This window comes from Pinus tabuliformis, chromosome 8, assembly GCF_031772625.1.
Source record: "Pinus tabuliformis cultivar Carrire ecotype Pingquan chromosome 8, CPIR1, whole genome shotgun sequence".
Classification (NCBI taxonomy): Eukaryota; Viridiplantae; Streptophyta; class Pinopsida; order Pinales; family Pinaceae; genus Pinus; species Pinus tabuliformis.
In genome coordinates, this window is record NC_142294.1 from 872,853,954 (window position 1) to 872,867,528 (window position 13,575).

The 13,575-nt window shown below is 35.9% G+C and overlaps 2 pseudogenes; both read left to right on the plus strand.

Annotated features, from left to right (window-relative positions):
- The first annotated feature begins 9,150 nt into the window (after positions 1-9,150).
- LOC149238338 (agamous-like MADS-box protein AGL104) lies at positions 9,151-9,889 on the plus strand (annotated as a pseudogene).
- Positions 9,890-10,151: 262 nt separating this feature from the next.
- Positions 10,152-11,121, plus strand: LOC149238339 (short-chain dehydrogenase reductase 2a pseudogene; annotated as a pseudogene).
- Positions 11,122-13,575: the final 2,454 nt, after the last annotated feature.

Genomic DNA, 13,575 nt, shown 5'->3' on the forward strand with positions numbered 1-13,575 from the left:
ACAATATGTAAACAACACCATATATCCAACATGTACATAGCACCGTCTATACCCAACACTGAATATGCAACATTCATACAACACTATATGTACTAACACCCTATACATAACATTACATAAACAACATGTACACACACTATATATACACAATACCGCATGTGCACAACATCACGTATGCAACATGTACAACATATACAACATATGCACAATAGTAGTATCACACATCCAAAACCACACTATCTTTACCAAGCAACATTGCTTCCAGTGTCTTATCCATGCTTGTCCCAACATGTCGCAGACCACACTGCTTTCATTTCGTTGATGTATCCCTCAGTATAACCTATCCATAACATATACATAATATAATCACATAATATCAACTCATAACCACATGATACTGACCTTGCATATTTATCAAGGCTACTCTTCCACTTGATTCCTTGGAAACTAGGAACATCTTCATGCCATTCGCTTGCATAAGCAATCATTCCTTCACAAAAACGATTCCCGATGACCCTATCAGAAAATGACATAGATACATAGATAAATATATACGTAGATACATAAACATAAATATTAGCATAAAACAATCATGGTCCTGTCAGACAATGACATACATACACACATCTATACACATATAAATGTTAGCATTAATAATCATGATCCATGACGACCCTATCAAACATGGCATACATACACACCTACATGTATAAACATCAGCATAATCATGATCATAACATAATTACCAGATATCAAGGTCAAGATTAAGAAAACTTCCTTTATTCATGCACAACATTGAGAACAATTGTTCCCAACATAGCCAAGGCATCTGACACCTCAGATCCATTTACTCTACCTTTTCTAGTTACCTTTCTCTTGATTGTACTACCACAGTCCATTTACCACAATGGACCCAATCAGTCCAACCAACTGTCATATTCTTACCTCCCACTACACTTACTCATGCATTAAGCTTCATCTGTGTCTTACATTACCTGTTGAGTACCACACAGCTCTCCTCGAGCTCCATTAACTTTCCTCTTTTTCAACCAATTACCAAGACATTCAAAACATAAAAGACAAGAACAAACACAAACAAGAAGAAAACCATGAAAATCAATAACAATATGACTCCACAAATAAAGTGGAAAGGCCTTGCACCAGACATAACCAAAACCACAAATCAAGCGCAACAATTCATGAAATACCAAAAGCACAAGACTGACCACAAACACCATGACTCAATCCCCATGGTTCCTAGGGAAAGCTCAACCCGAGCCTTCTTCAATATTTCATGGCAATCTCTTGCCATGCAATCCCCTGCATCATACTACCATAAACACATAATTGTTAGTGCATAAATAAATATAACAATATACAATTTATCTTACCTTGTTATGCAAAGCATGTTGCTTGCAACTGAACACATCCAATCCATCTCTCAAGGGACTCCAATTCCCTCCACCTGTAACTAGGAACTAGATAATATACCTGTCGATTACATATTCATGAATCTAGCACATATCCACATAATTTCATACAAATTAGGGTTAAGAATACTTCTTGTATGCAAAGCACTCATTCATTTGGAATTAGGGTTTCCAAACATAGCCCAAGGAATTCTTGCCCAATTCCTTTCTTTTACCTTTTTACCTTGTTGCAAGCAAGGCAGTTATACAAACACATCAACTATTACCTTTTCATGCTAATACCAAGCATGTTTCCTACAACTGCTCACACATGTCAACCACATGTTCCAAATATCAAGACAATCATATCTATCAATTTGAAATAAATCTTTACCAAGACTAACAATCATGTCATAATCCATAGTCAACTCATAGTCATTAGACATAACGCTACAACTGTCACCTACTACACTCACGTACATATCAACTGTCTCAACACATATGTATAAGTACAACCATCTTAAAACAAGATCACTTCTTCATGCAACCCTATCGATTCATACCCATATCATGCAATTAATCAAACATTCAAGCAAGCTATGAACACACCATGTCAGATAAATCAACTAGACAACACAATAGGCACCAAACACTCAAACACCAAATAGACTTCATAATCAACAATGAAGTACCCAGTAGACTACATAATCAAACTCATACCTTAGTACATTTCAGGGGAGGTTATCTTGTCTGCACAATCAATTTAGGTTAGGACAATACAACTTCACAACATATCCACTCAAACATAAATCATGATATCCTTAACAGTAACTAACTAACATGTTCACGTCATAATCATTTGTCGTTCATGCATAACATTCACATATGTATGATTAGTCTTGATTAGTACGACACCATATCACAAATATGTTGGCTCACACCTGAATATCGCAACCATAACCATCTGCATCGCTCAAAACAGTTTAACACAATACCTATAACATCAAGATCGTTAAAGCAATGAACATAACCATCACGCATATGACCAATCCAAATTACAACATCAAGATCTCCATGAAATAACTCTAATCATCAAGTTATCTAACATAAAACAACAATAGCAATGCATACAACCACAGGTTACCAACATTCTTGACTATCTAACACATGTGCTTATGACTATACTAATCAACTATCATATATTATGTATGTAACCATGACATCAAAATACATGTACATAAACCTAATGCATTTAACAATCCTTAACTTACATACATGCATTCCAAACATACAATACATGTATGATGATCTGCGCTTATCCCAAAGTCTAATGTTGCAACCTCATTATGGTGATCTACATCTCCTGCTCTATCTCAACCAACACATTAGCATCATAACAACCAATATCATCATCATGACCTAAATTGCATACAATGACTTCACAAGGCATGTTTGACCTACCATACATGCATAACTAAACCAAGACCATACATGCATAATGACTGCATATAGACATATAACACATGAGTACAAAACCATATACACATCATTCTAGCTAGATTCCAATCATCAATGCATGACCATATCAACTACACAAACCATGACATCATGCATGATAACAATAACCAAATCACGTGCACTTCATAAAATGTGAACACTGACATGCATAACAATGCATACTCAACCATACACACATGAATACATACTCCACGATATCACCTTCAATCTTCACATGGCGACATTACTACAACCATGATCAACACCATGCAAATGCAACAAGCACTTGAGCTACCTACATAAGGAACACATATGCAACCAACATGAAAACATGATCAACACACAACCCAAGGATAGCGCAACCTCGCTCTGATACCACTCTGTAAGACCCTCCTCCAACATCTACCCAAGCAACCGTCCAACCAAGGTAAACATGCGACGAGAGGCCACTATGATAAGACTCAACCTCCTAGGTAACCTTAAGGAAATGGAGTCGACAAAACAAGACCTTACATACCTCCCTCAGGTGCTTCAGGACCCCCGGGAGCTAATCCACCACTCCAGGTGCCCAACCCCTGAGTTAACCTAACATTTCAATGAATTAAACCCAAATTCACTCCCTTGACAAGGCATGCATGCGACTGGAACCCTATAGTCACTCCCGCAATGCCTACAAGGGAGAGACACAATTTTTTCAGCCAATTCTGTGCCAGAGACTGCGAGATTTAAGCCTCTTTTCAGGGCTAGTCTCCAAACCAATGCCTAGAACTTGATGAGACTTTCGAAGACAATAAATGACACCAAGGAAAAGTCTCTAACATAAAACTTGATCAAGGGCTTTACCTAACCAAGCCTAACCATGACAGACATTTTGTTAAGCACTTAGTAAATATGCAATCTACAGGTGTAAATAACAGATCTGAGTATAGGGGTCTCATACTTATCTGAGATTCGTTATGAAGCATTGTCTCCTTATCACATTAGCTTCCATTTCATCCATTAGGTCATAGATACATTGATCATTCAATAACAAGTAAGAACATGATGAGAGCTATACATAGTTGCTATCATAAAATACATACATAACAAGCATAATAGGGACAGAAATACTAATGAAATCACAGCCATATACACCAAATATAATCCATAATAATGCTCATAAAGATACAAGGAGAAATAACCTTTCATTAATGATGCAAAATCCAAACCCGAGATGGGACTTCCATGTTCGACCTGACCATAGAATGGTTGAGCCAAATCTCTCTTCAGTCATTTACCCTCATGCCATATTCCAAGCATGAATGTGGGATCTCATAGAACGCATCAATCAAAACTCATCTAGGGCTCCCAGAGGCCATCCACCTCAACCCATAAAACAGTGATTCCACCTCACGATCAAACATCACAAAACCATCATTCGATCGATCTCTATCCCAGCCATCTAGGGCTCCAATGTGTTTGTTCCAACCAAGGCTCCAGGAACTAGTAACTCAGCCCAATCTAAGGAAGCATGAGAACCAACCAAAAACACAACAAGGAAATGAACTCACAAACTCCATGGCTATCAAGGAAATGGAAAGGCTAGGCAATCCACTATCAATCCATGTAATCCTCCATTCCAATGACATATCACAACCAATAATCCACATGCATATGCCATGCCTGCCAAAACTAGTGAAGGAAACATACATGCAACTCGGTACCTGTAATCAAATATGATGTAGTTGCTGATCTTGATGCCTTCTTGCACTTTCCTGCTCTTCCCTTGCCTTCTTTCTCCATGAATCCAAGTATGCCACACCCTCCAAGAGTGCTCCAAGAAAACTTTAAGTCTCCAAGAATATGAGAGAGAGAATAGGATATAAGAGAGCTCCACCAAAACCTATCAAAAGCTTACCCACTGATCCTTAGAAGCCTTTTTATCAATAAGCCTTTATTTTCTTCGTTTCCCATATTTTCCTCCTCACATGCAACCTGTGAACTTTCACCTCATTTTTCTCCTAATTTCCTTTACTTTCATAAATAAAATGCCAATTAATGCCTCATGACTTTCCAAAGCCTTAGCCATTTCCTTTTCCAATTTCCTTAGGCATAATAAACCGAATCAACACCCATTAGGATGTTTCTCCCACCATTCAACTTGGAATACGTGTCCCATCGACCGTGGCCTTATACATTTTTTACATGGAATTTTTACCAAGGATGCTACATGTTCAATGGTGCTCTTGAAATTGTAGAAAAAATTGTGTATAACCCCATAATTTTACCCTGAAAACAATCCACATATGTTTTAGTAAGATTTGATAATTATACAACAGAGGTAGGAGTGAGAGGGGTCATATTGGGATCTTACAAAAAACCAGAGATATTATATGCATGGGACTGGGAAAAGCAACCAACAATCAAGCAGAATTCTTAGCCTTGTGGCAAGGGCTAGATCTGGTTATTTCAAGGATAATTGGGAAAATTATCGTATATGGAAACTCTATGATTGTCATTTAGCAGGTGAGAAAACTTCAAGCGAATAAGAAGCAATCTCATTCCTCCTTCTTGCAGAGAAAAAGTCTACAAATTTCAAAATTCAAGATGATTGTGTTCTTCCATGTCAAGCGTCATCTTAACTCTAGTGTGGATGTGCTCGCAAACAAGGGAGTTTCTATCGAACAAGGGATATTGTTCCTAGACAATTTAGTTGGTACATATAAACCCTTGCGTTAAAAAGACACCATATTCATTGGAAGAAACAATTTTGGATATATATAAATAGTGAAATAAGGGCCCTTAATCGACTGATGGAAAAATGGAGTTGCCTCACTCTCAACTTTCCGATCTTATATTTTATTTCTCTCTTTGTTAGGATCTGAATCATAGTGACCATCTGGCTTGTCCATATGTGGGCATGCAATAGAAGGGATATTTGGAGTGAAGCCCAAACCTCCATTAAATATGACAATATGTGAAGGTTATCTCAGATGGATTTTGAGGAGATTCAAGCATGCTACAGGTGCATATCGCCTCTGGAGATGGATGGAATTTACAGAGAAATAAATGAAGTATCTGAATGTTTGGTCATGTGACTGTGCAGAGTATTTATTGTCATTGAAGTTGCAGAGTGCACTAACGCCATTGAGGGAGTTTTTTAGGCTATAAGAAGTGCCCATCTAACGTTGTTTCATTACCAGTCTCAACAAAATTTCTCAATTTGCTAGTAGACATGGTGTATTGTGGGATATAATTCATCATGGAACATCCATGAGACTCTCAGAAGGATTACTTTGCCAATCGTTTGGATTATCTTATGACATCTACCATATATATCCTTACTTTTTTTACAAAGAAGGAAGCAATGGGAACCTCTGGTGTATAGGCTCAGTCAATCCTATTGTCTCAGAAAATTGGTCTTTCGTATACTAAGGCAGGGAGTTTACAGTTGAACTCTAACTCCATGGAGCATCGCTTCACTAATTTAGAGGCTTTGTCAAGGATTGGTGCAATTGGAAGTGGATTAGCTATGAATGAAGGAGTGAACTCGACGGCATATCTGATTGCAGAGGAAGAGGTACCTCAAAATGTCGTTGAGGTAAAGGAGGAAGACCTGGTCTTTGCTCCAATACAACTGAGGCAGATGGCATGGAATCCAGAAGAATTCAATTCTAAAATAGGTGTTTTTGAGCAGGGTAGTTAAACCTTCTATTTGTTAAGTTATGTATTGCATGTATGTAGCCATTTTAGGATTATTTTGGGGAATATATAGGCTCTGTGAGATTAGCAATGTTTTAGGTAGTCAAACTAGGAGGAAACAAACACTTTTTTTCAATGTTCTTGAACATTGTTGATGAAGCTCTTATTGAACATATAAAGGTTTTGGCCTTGAAACTAGCCAACTATTAATAGAAATCATAATTGTTTCTTTAAAAAAAAATGATAATTATGTGGGAGTTCCAAGAGATGAATCATTCCCTCAAACAATTCATATTATGCCTATTGAAAGAGGTAATAAAAAGTGACTTCCTTTGTAACTTTCTTGAGGCTTAATAATCAATAATTCATGAGAATTAACATTGGAAAAAAATATTATTAATGTTGGAAAGCAAGAGAGATAGAGTATGGCGTTTTCTGCAATATCTCAAGTTAAATATTTAATGGTTTATGATTTCAACCACCCTTTTCATATAATTGGTAAGAAAATATGGGAAATGGACAACCAAGAAAGGCGTACCCCTTTTGGGAAACCCATAATGAGGAAGGAAACATCTAATAATGTCTTTGATGTTTCTAAAATATGTATTTTCTTATTCTCGTGCAAACTAGTTGGGAAACTTAAAAAGGAAGGCAATATATAAATAATGTTTTGTTGTGTCCATGCAAAACTATTTGTAATCAAGTTAATAAGAAGGTTCCTTTCATATATAGTGTGACTTCTTCCTCATAATAGAGTGGTGGTATTCTTTTCAGGATCTTGTTGTTTATCTTTCTACTTTTCCATTGTGTCATGTATGATTAATAATTTTCAAATTTGCTTGTAGATCAATTGGTATCAGAGTGTACAATCTTAGCACGTTGTTGCTTAACATCAAGGAGTAGACAGGAAGTCATCCATCCATTCAAAGTTTTTTTTTAATAGAATCATGGCTCAATAGTGCCATGCCCTTAGCTATTCAATTCCCTTCCTAGTGCTCCTTCCACAAGGTGATTGGAGCCATATCATAATGAAGATCTATGTTTTGATAAATTTGGGTGGATGAAAATCATGTCACCTTGTAAAGAAACCACATCCAAGGACTCTCTAATCCAAGGTTTAGCCATGGATCTCCACGAGCTCATCAATTTGTAGCAATAGAGATGTCCTCCAGGGTACATGCGGCTAGATGCATGCTTTCAATTGCCCAAATTTTTGGGCCAAATAAATGGAGAGGTTGTCGATTCTTGGATCCACAGTGTTTCCACCTACTTCAAAGCATGTCCTAACATGGCAAGGAACATGAAGCTTCAAATCACCAACCTACAGTTGGAAGGCATGGTACAAGCATGGTGGGATACTCAATTAGAGAATACATCCTTGGTCATTGATCTTATAGAGATAGAAGATATCAACCATACTTGCATCACATCTTAGAATGACTTATGTTAACAATTAAGATCACTCTTCTATCCCCTAGGATATCTCCAGAATCTCCTTGCAAAATTGTTGTATCTCTACCAACTACTGAATCAGTAAGTACAAGTCTACATTGAGGTATTTTGCAAGTTGTGCATTTAGATACATATCTATGATTTAGAAGAGGCACTCATTGCCAAATTTATTCTGATTTGTTAATGGTTTTATTAAGAAGTTTAATTTTTTGATAGTCCTTCCTTGGACAAGGCATTTCTTCGAACCTTAGCCATAGAATGTAAAGTGGTTCCTAGAATATGATCTCCTCAAATTAGATATGGTCCCTATCCTTCTAGTCCTTCTAATGTGACCCATGCCTCATCCTCCACACCTCACAATACCCCTTAGCATACCTTCCATAAGACAAATCTGCATATTTCTCCCCATTGCTGAGCACTTAAAAATATGTGCACCAACAAGACTCTTTTTACCTAGGTCGAGCAATTATATTCCCCTCCCCCTCCTGCAGATGTTTATCTCAACAATCCTACTGAAGTGTACTCCTCTTTCATCCTCATGAATCCTAATAAAGTTGACATCCCTATTTACCCATAATTGTCAATTCAAGCATGAATTGGCTACTCTTATCCTTGACAATGGGACTCAAAAGAATCTTTTGGCCCAATATTTGATTCAAAGTCTTAACCTTCCTACCACTCCAACCTTGGCCCCATATCATCTTAATTAGGTACAAAAAGAAATCCCTCATCTTACCATCTCCTAGTGTTGTGCAGTGACCTTTTCTATTGGCTCGTTTCGAGATATTGTAGTTTGTGATGTTTCTTCTCTCAATCATATTGACATATTACTCAAAATTCCATATCAATAGGCTAGACACACTATTTATCATGCTAAATATCATCAATTCCACTTCCAACAAGAGGGTCACACCTATGTGCTTACATCCTCTTTGCTTATACCAACACAACTTGCTATTGGAAAAGCTCTTGTAAAGAAAGTTAGTTTGAACCAATGTGTTTCTTTGTGTTTGGTTCACCCTATCACACTAGATATCCTCACTCACTTGCAACAATAGGGTTACGAGACATCCATCACCATTTCTACCTCCATCACTATCATCCCTTAAACATGGGGAGAGTTAAGTTGCAAATCAAGAAAATAGAAAACAATTAAACAAGCGGGTTACCTTCTCCAAACAGAGAAATGGCATCATCAAAAAGGCATGTGAGCTTTCCATTCTTTGTGACATCGAAATTTCACTCATGATGTTCTCACCATCTAGAAGATTGAGCTAATTTTTAAACAAGAAAAGTAGGATAGAGGATGTTATTGCACGATTTTTCAATCTTCCAAAGCATGAATTGGGAAGGCTTCAAAATAAATAATTTCTTAATAGAATGCTCAAGAAATTGAAGTGTGAGAGTGAACTTGCAAATCATTTTGCCATCCCAAGAAAGTGTAGAGGATTTACAAATGGAAATTCGCATATGGAAAATGCAACTTGAGGATTTAGAATGGAGGCTTAGATGTTTTTAAGTAAATCCTCATATCATTACAAGAGGCCAAGTACTATGAGAGGATGCTCGAGGATTCTTTAAACATAGTTCATTTAAGGAAACAAGTATTTGAATAAAGTCAAATGGATTCCTACAACAAAGCAAGCTTGCAGTTATACTTGCAAAAAAATGTGAATCCAAACAGTGCAAGTACCAATGACAATCAACTTTTTTTCTAGATGAAAAAAAGAGACTTGCAATCAAGTGTTCAACATTTTTTATGACACAACCATTCAAACGACATACTTACTATAAGGGATTGTGTAGAAGAATGCATGTTGAATGGAGTAGTTTTCCTGGGGCATCCATAATAAGGGCATGGTAATTATCTACTAGGAAACCATGCAAGCAATCACTTAAGACCAATGCAGACGCAATTTGATTATACAACCTTGGAAGGAAACACCGATGATCATGACTATCACCACCAATAACATCATCCTCATCATAAAATGGGTGAATAGTTCTCTTGTTGGTACAACACCCTCTCAATGGAAACCACCATATGCAACAAATGTTGCTAGCTTGATGTCATCAATGCCACAAAAACAATACTCTTTGTTGCAGGGAATAATGGAAAATGTTCTAGAAATCATGTCACAGCAGCAGGGTGAGTCATCTTCACATGGTACTCATCTTTCTTCTACCCAAGAGAAACGCCATCTGAATTGGGATGCTTACATTCAAAATTTTCCTCTTGTGATTTAGTATAAGAAGGGTACAAGTAATAAATTTGTTGATTTGTTAAGTCGACCACCTACTTCAAAATTCCCCACATCATCTAATCACCCAAATGTCTTTTTGAACCATGTCTAATCAAGAGGGTGATGTTATTTTTGGAAATATGAACATCTACATAGATAGACAATTGGATGGAAAGGTCATAATAATAATAGATGGAGTATCTAGCATCAAAGAAGCAATTGTTCAACTCTTCACAAATAACAGAGCTAGTCATAATCCAGAATCCCTTTCTCATCTAGCAATTTATGTGCACTGCGATGTGACCAAATAGGGAGACATCAGCACAACAGTGTATTTGGCCGTAGAGAAACATGATCAATTGAATATAATGTATAACAACATATTAATAATCGTTGCAGGTAAAAGCGTAGTGGAGTATAACATGGAGCAATTTGATCAAGTGATGAAGGTAAACGTTAGAGGAGTGATGGTAGGCATGAAGTATACCACGCGTGTGATGATCCCATGGAAGAAGGGTTGCATAATCAATATTGATAGCATTACAAGTGTTATAGGAGGATGTACTCCATACTTGTACATGACCTCCAAGCATGCAGTATTAGGGTTGACTAGGAATGACGCAACTGATATTTTTAAATACGGGATCCGAGTCATTATTGTGTCTCCTTATGGATTTCCCACAGATATTATAGTTGGGTACTTCAAGAAGGAAGGCAACACTTCCTCATTTGCTTCAGAAGTGTACAAGTCAGTTGTGGCCACCTTCTATAACAATGTTTCCAAATTAGAAGGAACCATTCTTACAACAGAGAATTTTTGGAGGAAAATATGTACTTAGCCAACGATGAGGCTAAATATGTTAGTGCCCATAACCTTGTAGATTGTAAGGGACACACACCGACACAGGCAAAATGGATGGCTACACAGACATTGTAGTGCAATTTTCCTCATTTGGTGGTAGAAGCATGGATGCTTTTGGCTCTAAATAGGGAGGAATTGGGCAACCAATAAAGGTGTACCCCTTTCAGGGAAACTCATAATGAAGAAGGGAACATCTAATAATTTAGTTTGATGTTTCTAAAATATGTATTTGTTTTTTCTCATGCAAACTAGTTGGGAAAATGAAAAGAAAGGAAATATCTAAATAATGTTTTGTTGTTTCCATGCAAAACTCTTTGTAATCAAGTTAATAAGAAGGTGCCTTTCTTATAAAGGGTGACCTCTCCCTCATAATAGAATGGTTGTATTCTTTTCAGGATCTTGTTGTTTATCTCTCTGACGTTTCATTTGTCATGTATGATTAATAATTTTCATATTTGCATGTAGATCAGAGAAACTAGTAGGAGTGGCTATAAGAGAAGTAGAAGCAGGTATATTTAGATTGATCATAATGTAAACTATTTGTAATTTATCACATTCTTATTATTCACATTTTTCATCATTCAACATTGTTACTTTATTTGTATTCAACTTATTCCTCGTATAACTCTTGAAGTATACTTTTGAATAATACTCTCTATGCTCTCAACAAATTAAGGAAACTAATTGAATTTAAAATGATCAGATTCATCTCAAACATATACATAATCTTGATCATCTACAAATTGTGTAACTATATTAAAAATTGAAGAAGATAGATTGACATTGATCCTTCTCAATGATATTGCCTATACTTTAAACCAACTGAACAAAGTGAGTAAATTTCAAATGGTTAGATTAACCTTAGACGTATACATATGCATAACGTTGATCATCTAAAAATTGTGTCACTAAATAAAAACTAAATAACATAGATTGGCATTGATACTTTGATAATACTCTCTATACTTTCAACCAACTAAGGAAAGTAAGTAAATTTTAAATGATCATATTAATCTTAGACATATACATTTACATGTTGTTGATTATCTACAAATTATGTATCATCATCCATATCTAAAACCAACTTAGATCCATCTTAACCTTGGATCTATCAAGAACCAAGATGGATCAAATCTCTCTAAGATCAAACATTTCCTCAAGTTTTGCACTCTAAAATAGACTTGCACCTTGATAGATTTGATTACTCTTAGTGCTTTATTTGATTACTCTTAATGCTTCTCCACATTTGTGGATAGTATTCTTAGCAAACAAAAGAATGTAGATTAGGGCACCTAACCCATGGGGATTGAATTCCAACATCTATTTGCTTGGAACTAGCTAAATTACCAACATTGGCAACATCAAGTCTAGCTAACCAATAGGGCTTCATTATGGTATAATATATGTGTTTAGTGCTAATATTTTCTTATTGAGGTATATGGTGTAGGAATATTTCAAAATGTTCTCATTTTTGAACTTCTATTTTTGGGTCTCATTTGTAATTTTTATATTTGCATACAATATTCATAAGATACTTTAGTGACACTACCTAGTTGCCTCACTAAAAATTTTCATTTTCAATGTAAATTTGTTCGTTCTATGTTGTTTATCCCTTTCTTATTTCCCATTATATGTGCATTCACAATCTCTTGTGCCACAACCATATGTTTTAAGATTTCTATGCTTGCATATAGCTTCTTTGTTTCTGTCAATATCATGTTCAGAGGAAGATTAATTTAAGTAATAATGTGGTTATTTTAAAGATGATCTTATAAGATTTATTCACTGGTATTGGCATCTTTTCATTAGGCTAGCCAAGGCCTTTTTTCACAATGCAATAATTAGATTACTAGAAGCAATTTAGATGTTCTTCATTCTTTTACTATTCTTATTATATTATCTACTCCCATCAAAAACTTGAGAAAAAAAGGAATAGAGATCATGCTTGTAACACCATCAACTACAAATCATTTATCATCATCATACAAGTGGAAATACACTCAACAATTTCTCATTGGGATTGTGTTCTCTTTTAGCACTTTAGTGTCTGAAAGCTCTCAAATTAGCTTAAATTTGGTGATACCTCATTTAGATCATTAGCATTTATAGATATGTTTATAAACTCTAATGTGCGGGTATTTCCTCAATGTCTATGAGGAATTTATCTATATTGTTTTCTAAATATTTGTATGAATATGTCACTGGCACTAAAGAAATCTCTTCTCTCATTTATTGAGTACTAGAGCCGTGTGCTAGTCTATATTTTAATTTTGGTTCAAATGGGAGAGAATTATTGAGGAAACAACAAGCCACTGCTAATTAACTACTGAAAGTTGGATATTTTAACCTCCATGCTTAAATAAAATATTCCACTAAATCTCTCTTTGTAGTTGTTCTTTTGGCACTAATGCCACATTTACCACAACCTCTT